At 44.2% G+C, this 13,384-nt stretch overlaps 1 protein-coding gene across 3 annotated transcripts in view; it reads right to left on the bottom strand.

Annotated features, from left to right (window-relative positions):
* Nucleotides 1-11,149, bottom strand: part of PLA2G7 (phospholipase A2 group VII) — a 48,153-nt gene extending 37,004 nt beyond the window's left edge. Inside the window, exon 1 of one of the 3 annotated variants that reach the window (XM_049893670.1) lies at nucleotides 11,021-11,149. The gene's annotated coding sequence lies outside the window, so the exon portion shown is untranslated. Of the gene's footprint in view, nucleotides 1-10,613; nucleotides 10,931-10,959 lie in introns of those variants that run through there. The other 2 variants (XM_049893660.1, XM_049893678.1) reach the window with 2 other exon arrangements.
* Nucleotides 11,150-13,384: the final 2,235 nt, after the last annotated feature.

Here is a 13,384-nt window from a genome sequence, read left to right on the forward strand (position 1 = left end):
TGAGACCAGACAGCCAATTTAGTCATCAACTAACATCAAAGAATGTTGCTTAAATATCACAAAATACATCTAATAACAGACTGAACGATGGAGGAAGATGATAAAATCTGCTTTAGGTACATCATGACAGGATGAAGACAGAAGACTGTTGCTCTTCCAGCCCTGATTTCTAAGTAATTTATTACTATTTTTTTATTGCACTGTCTTTTGTTGTTTTATATAGTAAACCAAAAACAACAACAAAAAAACAAAACAAACCCATTGCCATCTAGTTGATTCTGACTCACAGAGACCCTATAGGACAGGGTAGAACTGCCCCATAGGGTTTCTGAGGGCCTAGTGGATTCGAACTGCCCACCTTTTGGTCAGCAGCCAGAGCACTTAACCACTACGCCACCAGGGTTTCCGTTTTACATAGTATTATATAAGAATTGTTTAAAAGTTTAAAAATTACAAAAAGGTGTGACTTTGAACGCATAAATCTCTGTAACTTTACACCCACTCCCTCCCCTGCTCAGGAACAAGTGAAAACTACTGTTCACAATTAGATGTAAATTAGGTCATACATTTTTCTGTGAGAAATATTTTTTTAAGCAACTATATATCCTTGTTTGGGAGCCCTGGTGGTACAGTGGTTAAGAGCTCCGCTGCTAACCAAAAAAGTTGGCAATTTGAATCCACCAGCCATTCCTTGGAAACCCTGTGGGGCAGTTCTACTCTGTCCTATAGGGTCGCTGTCATGGATTGAAAACATAAAAAAAAAAAAAAAATTTTTTTTTTTTTATGTGTGGGAAACTCTGGTGGCGTAGCGGTTAAGCGGTATGGCTGCTAACCAAGAGGTCGGCAGTTCAAATCCGCCAGGCGCTCCTTGGAAACTCTACAGGGCAGTTCTACTCTGTCCTGTAGGGTCACTCTGAGTCAGAATCCACTCCATGGCTGTGGGTGGGTAAAAATGTGTGTATCAGTTGGGCTGGGCCATGATTCCTGGTATTGTGTGATTTTCCTATATGTTGTAAATCCTGCATCTATGATGCTAATAAGGGAGGATGGGCGGCAGTTGTGGTAGTGAGGCAGGATTCAACCTACAGGATTAGATTGTGTCTTGAGGCAATCTCTTGAGATATAAAAGACAGAAGCAAGCAGAGAGATGGGGGACCTCAGACCACCAAGAAAGCTGTACCAGGAGCAGGGCGCATCCTTTGGACACAGGGTCCCTGCGCCTGAGAAGCTCCTCGACCATGGGAACACTGAGGACAAGGACCTTCCTCCAGAGCCCACAGAAAGAGAGAGAGCCTCCCCCTGGAGCTGACGCCCTGAATTTGGACTTGTAACCTACTTGACTGCGAGAAAATAAATTTCTCTTTGTTAAAGCCATCCACTTGTGGTATTTCTGTTATGGCAGCACTAGATGACCAAGACAGTCGCTATGAGTTGGCATTGAATCAATGGCAACGGACTTGGCTTTTGGTTTCATACCCTTGTTTGGTAAAATCCGTTGCTATAGAGTCAATGCCAACTTACAGCAACCCTATAGGACAGAGTAGAACTGCCCTATAGGGTTTCCAAGGAGTGGCTGGTGGATTTGAACTGCCGACCTTTTGGTTAGCAACAGAGTTCTTAACCACTGTGCCACCAGGGCTCCATGATTCCTCTTCCACACCTTAGTAAAAGATTTCCCACTCAATACTTGCTAATATAGAAACTACAAACGAGAAAAGTTAATACCTATTAACATTATTTTCTCCCTTTCACAGTAGCTAAGAGAATCAAAACTAATTTGGACACTATCTTGAATGCATAACACTCAAGTGACTTCTCAGAAGTGCCTAAAGACTCTTATCTTGAGCACAGTAGATATAACTCTTGTGTAATCATTTCACAACCTAAAAAAAGAGGTAGAGTCAAAAGAGCAAAATAAGTAGTTCCCTGTTGTGGAAATAAGTTAATAAAACAGCCACTAGTAAGCACAAGAACTTAAAAGCTGCATGCAAAATAACACTAGTTGATCCTATTCAACATTTTGAACATCAGAACTCATTTGCATTCAGTGTGTCAATGCCTAGACACCTGAGATCCTATACAGCCTAATGGTCATAAAGGTTAAAAGTTATCTAAGAATCCTGGGCAGGCCGATGCCATACTAGAGCTTCCTGATCTTACTTTCCAGTCTAAACCTCTAAATCAGGGTTCTCATCCCTGACTGCACAATGGAACCGCATTGGTTTACCACAGCCAAAAAACCAAACCTGTTGTGTGGTTGGGAGAGATCTGAGGTAGCTGGGGCAAATAGCAGCACAAACGTAATACTCTCTGTGATCCATGAAAAAGGCGGGGAAGCCCTAAAAACGCCACAAAGTGGAGGTATTTTCACAGAAAGGTCAGGTTCAGTATGTTGTTGTTAGGTGCCGTCGAGTCGGTTCTGACTCATAGCGACCCTATGCATAACAGAATGAAACACTGCCTTGTCCTGAGCCATCCTTACAATCGTTGCTGTGCTTGAGCTCATTGTTGTAGCCACTGTGTCAATCCACCTGTACTTTACCAAGCATGATTTCCTTCTGCAGAGACTGATCCCTCCTGCCAACATACCCAAAGTATGTAAGACGCAGTCTCGCCATCCTTGCCTCTAAGGAGCATTCTCGCTGTACTTCTTCTAAGACAGATTTGTTCGTTCTTTTGGCGGTCCGTGGTATATTCAATATTCTTCGCCAACACCACAATTCAAAGGCATCAGTTCTTCTTTGGTCTTCCTTATTCATTGTCCAGCTTTCACATACATATGATGCGATTGGAAATACCATGGCTTGGGTCAGGCGCACCTTAGTCTTCAAGGTGACATCTTTGCTCTTCAACACTTTGAAGAGGTTCTTTGCAGCAGATTTGCCCAATGCAATGCGTCTTTTGATTTCTTGACTGCTGCTTCCATGGCTGTTGATTGTGGATCCAAGTAAAATGAAATCCTTGAGAACTTCAATCTTTTCTCCGTTTATCATGATGTTGCTCATTGGTCCAATTGTGAGGACTTTTGTTTTCTTTATGTTGAGGTACAATCCATACCGAAGGCTGTGGTCTTTGACCTTCGTTAGTAAGTGCTTCAAGTCCTCTTCACTTTCAGCAAGCAAAGTTGTGTCATCTGCATAACACAGGTTGTTAATGAGTCTTCCTCCAATCATGATGCCCCATTCTTCTTCATATAGTCCAGCTTCTCGTATTATCTGCTCAGCATACAGATTGAATAGGTATGGTGAAAGAATACAACCCTGACGCACACCTTTCCTGACTTTAAACCAATCAGTATCCCCTTGTTCTGTCCGAACAACTGCCTCTTGATCTAAGGTTCAATATATTACAGGCTTTCACACACTGGGGTAGTTCCAAACCAGGGTGATGAAGATAAATAGATTCCTAAAGCACAAATGGAAGGGACAACTTTAGTCGCGTGAAATAACCACTTTAGCAATGCGCAACTGCTTTAGGGAAAAGATGGGTTTCTGAAAAAGCTGGGAGCTTCTAGAACTTTTACAAGTTAAAGCATTAGAAGCATTTTAACAAAGTAGGAAAGACTGCTATTTAAATAACTCCAGAGCAAATGGTTTTCACTGAAAAATATACTTGATTTTAAAAATTCTTGCTATTTCAAATTTTCTTCTTTAAACATTTCATTTTTTTAGCTGGATTCCCACTCCTTCCAAGCAGGGCATACAGGTCTGTAACATTATGGTGGAGGGAGGGTATCCAGGTAGTTGGTCAGGACCCGAACCCATGTGATTGCTACTTGCTCCTGTAGCTCCCTGACCGTGGCTCCCAGACAGACCAGCCTGACGCTGGCCTGCCAGATTTAGTACTCTCTATACATATCCAATGAGCTTAAGGTTTCGGAAAAATAATTGCGGCTTCCCCTTAAAAGGTCAGAGATCTTTGCATTATGAAAAACTAAAGCCACACTCAGTCCCTGTCCTTAGCAAAAGAAGCAGAACAGAGGCACGACGCACACCATGTATATACTACTACTTAGAAATGTAAGAGTAAGTGGATCTTTTCAGAATTCTATGTATATGTGGCTACATGATGGTTAGAATAAGTGGTTAAGGAATCTAGCTCTAGTTTCAGATTCCCAAGATCCGAATCTAGAATCTCTGTTTACTAGATGGATGACCATAAGTAAGTTTTTACTTTCTGCCTCTCTCCTCATCTGTCAAGGGGAAACCCTACTCATGGGGTTATAGTGAAGTTGTGGTGTACGCACTTAGAAGAATGCCATTATTATCCAGTGTCTACCCACTGCTGCCCAACCCCAGCAGTCTGCCATGTACATGTAAGCCATGAAGACTGGGGTGTGCAGGAGGCTGAGAGACCACAGAAAACAGGAGATGAATAAGCAGATCCTCTGCTGGAAAAGGGACAACTTTCAGTAACCAGACCGATGAGGAAACAAGGCAGCAAGTCACATGAGGAGCTATGGAAGGAACCACAGACGTACACGATGCGGAAAAACTCAGATCCCGGTTCTGTGGAAAAGAACCTCAACAGGTTCTTTGTGGAACCCAACTGTAGAACTCGACTAGCAGGTGCTTTCCAACAATTAGCATCATCCTCTTTATCAGAGGAGGGGCTTAAGCACAGGACTGTGAACTATCAGAAGGAATATAGGAAGAAGGATTCCTGTATTGGATGCGGGAAGAGACACGGTAGACTAGATAACCCTAAACCTGAAGTAAAAAGCCAGAAGTCTGTAAAGGCCAGCCAGGTAACATTAATGAGTTAAACAGGCCTGTGTAATAGAATAAGGAGTGGTGGGGGCTGTGGCAAAGTGGACCATCTAATAGGGGTAACTGTGCTCATGAGGAACCTGTACTTAAACCAAGAAGCAGTCGTTGAAACAGAACAAGGGGATACTGCATACTTTAAAGTCAGGAAAGGTGTGCATCAGGGTTGTATCCTTTCACCATACTTATTCAATCTGTATACAGAGCAAATAATCCCAGAAACTGGACTATATGAAGAAGAACGCAACATCAGGACTGGAGGAAGGCTCATGAGCAACCTGCAATATGCAGATGACACAACCTTGCTTGCTGAAAGTAAAGAGGACTTGAAGCACTTACTGATGAAGATCAAAGATTATAGCCTTCAGGATGGATTACATTTCAACATAAAGAGACAAACAAAAGATTATAGCCTTCAGGATGGATTACATTTCAACATAAAGAGACAAACAAACAAAAAAAAATTCACGACTGGACCAATAAGCAACATCATGATAAACAGAGAAAATACTGAAGTTGTAAAGGATTTCATTTTACTTGGATCCACAATCAATGCCCATGGAAGCAGCAGTCAAGAAATCAAATGACACATTGTGCTGGGCAAGTCTGCTGCAAAAGACCTCTTTACAGTGTTAAAAAGCAAAGACGTCATTTTGAGGACTAATGGGTGCCTGACCCAAGCCATGGCATTTTTAATCATCTCATATGCATGCAAAATATGGACAACAATGAATAAGGAAGACCAAAGAATTGATGCATTTGAATTGATGCATTGTTGGGGAAGAATACTGAATATACCACGGACTGCCAGAAGTACAAACAAATCTGCCTTGGAAGAAGTACAGCAAGAATGCTCATTAGAAGCAAGGATGGTGAGACTTCATTTTACATACTTTGGACATGTTATTAAGAGGGACCAGTCCCTGGAGAAGGACATGATGCTTGGTAAAGTAGAGGGTCAGCGAAAAAGAGGAAAACCCTCAATGAGATGGATTGACACAGTGGTTGCAACAATGGGCTCAAGCATAACAATGATTGTGAGCATGACACAGGACTGGGCAGTGTTTCATTCTGTTGTATGTGGGTGGCTATAAGTCGGTCTGACTCTACGGCACCTAACAACAAGCCACTCCAGCTGATTGCTGCCATCTCAGAATGACAGCACCATGTTACTAGATCTTCTGTTTTTTTTTTTTTTTTTAAGAAAAGCTGGAAAACCATATTTGTATGTAAAATCTACTGAATTTTAAAGGATAGCAACTATGTCCAGCTTTTAAAATATATAAGTCAAACAAAACAGACCAGTGACCTCCAGGAGAGGCTGTGACCTCTTCCTTAAAAATGCTCCCAACACCTCTCAACTCCAACCCTATAGGACTATGATGGTAGATATGAACAACAACAACAAAAAATTCCTCCAGGTCCTAGAATTAACTATCTCATTTTGTCTGCAATTTGAATCACTAGATGAGCCACTTGAAGGTGAAATTTATTCATATTTACCAATAAAAAACTAATGCGGTCTGGTATGTGAAGATAACCCAGAGGCCACGAAGTCACAAAGAATGGAACCTTTCACTGCACACAACATAAGGAAGGGCTTCTATTTTCTTCTAAGCAGCTGTATCTACTTCAAGTAAGTTCCACATCAAAGTGAGGCAGGAAAGAGAAATAGGGTTGCCTCATTGCAGCAGTTAGTTGTCCTGTCGCTGAGAAGGTCATGCCTACCCTAGTTGGTAAACAACTTTAAAACTCTTCCTTGACTCTCTAAAATGTAGTCAGTGATCAACTGGGGAAAGTTCAAGAGCTCCCCCTCAGAGAGAATGCTTCACTAAGGGAAACAATTCTATTCAACTCTGGTTCATAGCCCTTTCCAGAAATTCCACTGCCATGTATAAAGTTTCAGTTATCTACAGATCTTTGCACTAAAAGATATGTGTGCCTATCCAGGACAAAGGGAAATCTACTTTTTTTGCTATTTTTTCTAAACTCCACTTCTAATATTCTATTTTGAATTTTATCTGAACACATTCAACTTTCAAAAAGTAAGCCAGCCATTCTTTTCACGTTAATTTCACTGCAGCCTCTGATGGTGTGTTTTATTGGTGACTCTTAGTTAAGGTTTTTCAATACCCTGAAACATGGCAAAATTTTTTTCATATGTGTAATGAATCATTTTTATTAACAAGTATAAAACAGCTAAAAAGATATTGGAATTTATTACAAAATTTGTAAAAATGAAGCACAGGGAATTCGAAGTAATACAACATTAGCAAATAATAAGAATAATAAAATCCTACATTACTCTTAAAAGCATATTCATTAGCTTATTTGATTCTATGACATGAGCAGGCCAGATGTAACAGTGTTATCTCCATTTCGTAGATGGGAAATTTGAGACAGAGAAACATTAAGTAAGCTCCCACTCTACCTCCCCAAAATAGCCTACTTCCATCTACTGCTGTCACCCTCCACTAGGTCACCAGCCACCAAGCTGGGTCTGATGGCCTTGCCTGTCCTCTTCTCCCCTATAATCCATTCTCCACACAGCACCCAGAGTAATCCCTTAAAAAGCGCAAATCACGCCATGTCATATACCATGTCATACGTCTGCTTGTAGCCCTCACTGGCTTCCCACTGCTCTCAAAATCCTGACAGAGGCTCTTCATGATTGGCCCCCAGCCTCGTTCCTCCACTCTCCTCCACCTTTCTTCAGTCCAGCTGTGCTGACCTCCTGACTGTGCTGCAAACACACTGAGCTTCTTCCCAGAAATGTTGTACTTGTGGCTCCCTCTGCCTGAACCCTCTGCCCTTCTTCCTGGAGTCTCATTCCAAGGTCATCTCCACAAAACCCAGTCTAAGGAGCCTGCCCCCTTCCACCTGTCCTTCATATACACACACTCTGCCTCCACAACATGCTACCACAGCACTGTTTCCTTTTCTTCAAAATGTTGAGCACCATCTGAATTTACTTTTTGCTCAATCCTCAGTACTAGAGTGGGACCTCCAGGAGAGTAGGGACTCTATTTTGCTTGCTGCTGTATACTCAGTGCCTGGCAAACAGTAGGTGCTCAATAAGTATTTACTGAAATGAATGAATAAACAAAGTTTGTGCTAGAAATCAATTGGAAACCCTGGTGGCTTAGTGGTTAAGTGCGACAGCTGCTACCCAAAAGATTAGCAGTTTGAGTCCACCAGGCACTCCTTGGAAACCCTACGAGGCAGTTCTACTCTGTCCGCTAGGGTCGCGATGAGTTGGAATCAACTCAACAGCAACAGGTTTTTCTGTGCTAGAAATCCACTAGCCCATTTCATTAAATCAGTATCTATTTTTATAGCAGACTTTTTTTTTCTCTCCTCAACTGTTTTTTATTTAAAAAAAAAAAAAAAAAAGCTACTAAGCCTATATTTATCAGCCTGTTCCTATTCGTGTGTTCTGAGTCATACATGTAAACGGGAACAAAGTGACAGTGAGGGCACACGATAAGTGCCTGACATCACAGAAGAGCAGTAAGAACCTGCTGCTCACACCTCAGACCACAAAGCTTCCCTTGGCTTCTGGAGGAATACGATTTTAGAGCTAAATAATCCTCTTAAAGTTCTCTTCATTCAGTATTTTCTCTTCAAATGTTTCACCTCTAGGGAAATTTCTCAACATCTCAAGGGGTCAGTAGGACTCAGTTATCATCGGTCTAGGAAAAAAATTAGGCTTAAGATGTATCAAGGTATAAATAGCTTGCTGACCATCTTCTTTTTCAGGAAATATCAATCTCCTAGGTCCTTGGGTGGTGCAAACACTTTGCATTTGACTACTAACAGAAAGGTTGGTGGTTCGAACCCACCCAGAGGCACCTCAGAAGACAGGCCTGGTTGTCTGCTTCTGAAAGGTCACAGCCTTGAAAACTTTATGAAACAGCTCTACCCTGCACACATGTGGCTAACACAAGTTAGAATCGGCTCAATAGTAACTAACGACAACTAACCATAAGGTTGGTGGTTTGAACGCACTGCAGAAGAATGGCCTGGTCATCTGCTGCCATAAAAATCACAGCCAAGAAGACCTTATGGAGCAATTCTACTCTGTAACACATGGGGTCGTCATGAGTCAGAACTGACTCGATGCCAACCAGTTTGGTGTTTTTGGTTTTGGGCTGTCAGGGAAAGGAAAATGAATTAAGAGAGGCCCCCTAAATTCTAGCTGACATTCCCATGGCTCCCACTCCAGACACTCAAGTATCTAGTTAGCACTCTTTTTAAAGCTCTATGCTGAAAGAGCCTCAAGAAGGATGATAAATTGTATTCTTCTGCAAACATAACTGGGTGAGGGAATGTGGTTAGGTTCGTTCAGGTTCCTCACTACTAAAGAGCAAAGGGCAGAGACACCCAGAGGGAAGGAAATGAGGAACCAGATGCTCAGGGTTCTGTTTGAGGGACAAGTCCTGGGGAGCTGGGCAAGCCCTTTCACACTTCAGAAGGGATTCCTCCTCTGTAAAATAAGCAGCCAAACCAGATTAAGTCCCTTCCAACTCTGCAACTCCTTCAGTCTCAGTGGTTCTATGAACAGTGACATCTGTGGTGCTGGCTTTGAGTATAAAGAGCTCAGTTCAAGAAGGAGTATCACCATGTGGTCCTTAGCAGCTCCTCCTACACAGATGTCTCTGCAAGGGAAGGAACCCTCAATGCTCGAGTGCGAGTGCAATGAGCTGACATGGGCACTGGAAACTGCCAGGTCAGTGGGTTCTCTCCTCAGCTTCTGAAGGCCACAAGGGTTCTCATTGAAAGGAAATCTGCCTGGGTGCTGGCAGCTCACTGGTGCCTCAGACCTGGAAGGCCACCTCCTTCTTACAAATCAGGCCAATATTAATGCCCTGATTCCCAAGTTAAAGTTTAGGCAAAGATTTGGCCCCGAGTTTTTTGGGATTGTCAACACTCCGAAGACCATCACTACCGTTGATAGAAACATGTTATGGTATGGAGTTAGCTCACATTCCTGGTGATCCCAAGTACAACAGAATGAAACACTGCCTTGTCCTATATCAGTAGGACAATCCTCTGTTGTAATCCATAGGGTTTTCATTGGCTGGTTTTTGGAAGTAGATCTCCAGGTCTTTCTTCCTAGTCTGCCTTAGTCTGGAAGCTTCACTGAAACCTGTCCACCATGAATGACTCTGCTGGTATTTGAAATATCAGTGGCACAGCTTCCAGCATTACAGCAACACAAAAGCCACCATAGAAATGGTGGTGAAAAACACTTTCAGGGATACATTTTCCAGTTCTTACTCTTAAGCCACTTTCCTAGTTTAGCTTTCTTATTTGGGTCAAAGGTCATTTGTGCAAGTCTGATTTGGAACTCTTCTCTCTCACACTTGAACTCACGTGCCCTTTAAAGGGGGCTTTAAAGAAAAAGCAGAACTCCCCCAAAGAACTTTTCTGTCCTGGCGAAAGATCTGTAGGTAAGAAAACTCCCTATTTCCCCTGGTCTGATTCCCGCTTTTAGCACCTAGTTCTTTGGGTTGAACAAAAAACCAAACCCTTTGCTATAATGGAGTCAACTCACAGAGACCCTATAGGTCAGAGCAGAAGTGCCCCATAGGGTTTCTAAGGCTATAAATCTCCAAGGAAACAGACGGCCGCATCTGCCAGATCTTTCTCCTGCAGAGCGACTGGTGGGTTCCAATCGCTCACCTTTCGGCTAGCAGCTTGGCGCTTAACCCAGCAGTCAGGAGCCTAACCACTGCACTACCAGGGCTCCTTATTCTTTGTGTTCATGTCTCTGAAAAAAGGTTTGGCAGGCAAAAAGCAAACAAACAAACCAAACCCACTGCCCTCAAGTCAATTTCAACTCACAGTGACCCTGCAGGACGCTGTAGAACTGCCCGTAGGGTTTCCAAGGCTGTATGTAAATCTTTACCGAAGCAGACTGGTGATCTTTGAACTGACGATCTTTTGATTAGCAGCCGAGCGCTCTAGCCACTGCGCCACAATTCCCTCCTCCCTCAAAGAATTCTAGAGCTGTTCCCCAGGGCTGCAGGGGCTGCAAGCCCAGGACCAGCCAGTGGGCGGGTGCGGGTCCAGACAACGCCCCCGACCTGTCGCTGCTCCTGGATTCCAGCCTGCAGCGCAGTGACAATTCCCCCTGAGCCCGCCGCGCACCTCTCCTTGGTTTCCAGCGTTTCCTGGGTTCCCTCCTTACCCTGATGCTGCCCTGCGCTGCTTACGGGGACCCGAGTCTCTAGGCACGTCCCGCCACTCACCGACGCAACCCAAGCGCGCCAAACCCGACCGCTTCTTGCTGGCAGCCCTCCGAGGCTCTGGCCGGCTGCAGTCGCCGTCGCTGTGGGGTGACAGGCAGCCCCGGCGAGCGGCGGGCGGCGGGCGGCGGGCGGCGGGCGGCGGGCGGCGGGCGGCGGGCGGCGGGCGGCGGGCGGCGGGCGGCCTGAGGCCTGCGGCTTGGCTGCGCCTAGGCTCCCGGCTCCGGCGCCCAGCGCGGCCTTATCCGCCGGACCTTCCCTCCCCCGGCGCTGCGGGAGGAGGGGCCGGGGAGGAGCGAGTGGCCGCCGGCCGCCCACAGCGAGCCCGGGCTCTGCACCCGCCGGGCTCCGGCGCGCCAACCTTCCCGGGGCCCTGGGTCCTGTAACTCGGATGCAGGTAATTTAACCTGCACCCAGGTGGATCCAAATAGCTCTCAGACCGAAGGACCTGTTTGTTCCCTAATTCACCCCACATCACACCCCACATGCTTGTTTCACCATGTTCGGAGTTACTCTGTCCCCATGGATAATCTGAAATGCCGCGCATTTCCCGCATTTCGGAAATTTATCCGTTGGGTATCGATTCAGAATTGTATGCATTATGCTTGCGGTTGGAAGATCTGCCACTGCATTAGTTTCGTTTTTCCGTGAAATTACACCGAAGGACAGTAAGGAAGAGGGCTTATGGCTGCGGAAATGGTGCAGGAAGGGGCCATCTCATAAACATAGCTCAATTTAAATCCGAGCTTTTTGGGCTTTAACTGAAATTCCCTTTCATTTTCAAATGCTTTCTTCTTCTAAACGCACTTTTTAATGGGTTAAAAACACATTAGTTTAAAGTTTGAGTTAGTGACTAGGGGGAAATAGTGCGGAATTCATTTGTGGTGTTAATTTTTTTTTTTTTTTTTTAAGAGTGGTTTGTCTTCTTGAGATGACGGAAGTGTAGGTGAAATTTTATTTTATTTCTTAAATTTTTATTATGTGGTTAGGCCTGAGGACTCTGCAGTCAGAAGGCATGGACACTAGTCTAGTTCTCCCACTTAGTAGTGGCATGACATTGGACAAGGTCTTTATCCTCTCTGTTTCTCAGTTTCCTCATCTGTAACGTAGAGATTATCCAAGTGTCAGAGGTGCCTTGCAAGAATGAAAGGGGAATGTGTTTGAAATGCTTAGGAAAGTCTGGCATATGGGAAAGTTTAATACGTGTCATCCGATATTTATTGTTCGGTGCCCTCTAGTTGGTTCAGACTCGTAGTGAAACTATGCACAACAGAATGAAGTGTTGCCAGGTCCTGTGCCATCCGCGCAATCGTTGCTATGTTTGAGCCCACTGTTGCAGCCACTGTGTCAGTCCATCTTGCTGACAGTCTTCCTCTTTGACTCTGTACCAATCATGATGTCCTTCTTCCAGGGACTGGTCCCTCCTGATACCATGTCAAAACTACATGAGATGAAGTCTCGCCATCCTCACTTCTAAGGAATAGTCTGGCTGTACTTCTTCTAAGACTTTAAAGAAGCAGTGACTTATTTAAACTAAGCATTAGTTGCGATCTTAAATAAAACTATTACGTGCTTAATGACATTTTCTTATACTTCCTAAACCCTCTGTGAAACACGTTGCTGCAAAGTATTAATCTAAAATTAATATTAATCTGCCAAGACACAGTCCATGCCCCAGAAGATTTAAAAACAACAACAACAACATAAAGTTCTTTCCCATGTAGGTAAACACAGAGGACTGTGGGAATTCAGAGAAGTGATTTATTATTTGTCCTGGGAAAGAGGTAGGAGTCAAGATGCCCTAAATCACCATGTTCCTGGAATAAAATAAGGTTCTTGCCTCTCACTGGTCAAGAATGAACAGATAAGGTAGGAAGAATTTTCCACACAAGCAAAGCTTTATTGAAGAGGCTTGCAAGCAGAGACGAGGGGGGCCTAAGCAACACATAACCCTGTCTCACAGAACAAAAGACTTGCCTGGGTTTTTAAAAGTTCTTGGGCGGGAAAAGATTCATGTTTATTCATAGGCATAGGTAGGGATATGTTAACTACGGTGCACATGTAGCAGCTTTCTAAGATGGCTCGTATCCTGGAGGCCTCTGGGATTTGTAGCAGGACTTACTATGGGGTGTTACGCCCCTGCAGTCTCTCACTCCCTGAGTTCGATTCCCCTGCTGCTGCTGCAGCCCCTCACTGCCCTTGGTGGGAGGTCACACAGCAGTCACAGGTGGATGTTCTGCACATGTCCTTGGGGCTGGTTTTATCCAGCTGCTTCTGAAAGACAACATTAAAGGAGTTTGCGGGCTATTTTCTGATACCCTGCCCCATTGTTCTGGGGAATGGCTTTTTTTCTGTACCCTGGCCCAT

This window comes from Elephas maximus, chromosome 1 (genome assembly GCF_024166365.1).
Source record: "Elephas maximus indicus isolate mEleMax1 chromosome 1, mEleMax1 primary haplotype, whole genome shotgun sequence".
In the NCBI taxonomy this organism is placed as follows: Eukaryota; Metazoa; Chordata; class Mammalia; order Proboscidea; family Elephantidae; genus Elephas; species Elephas maximus.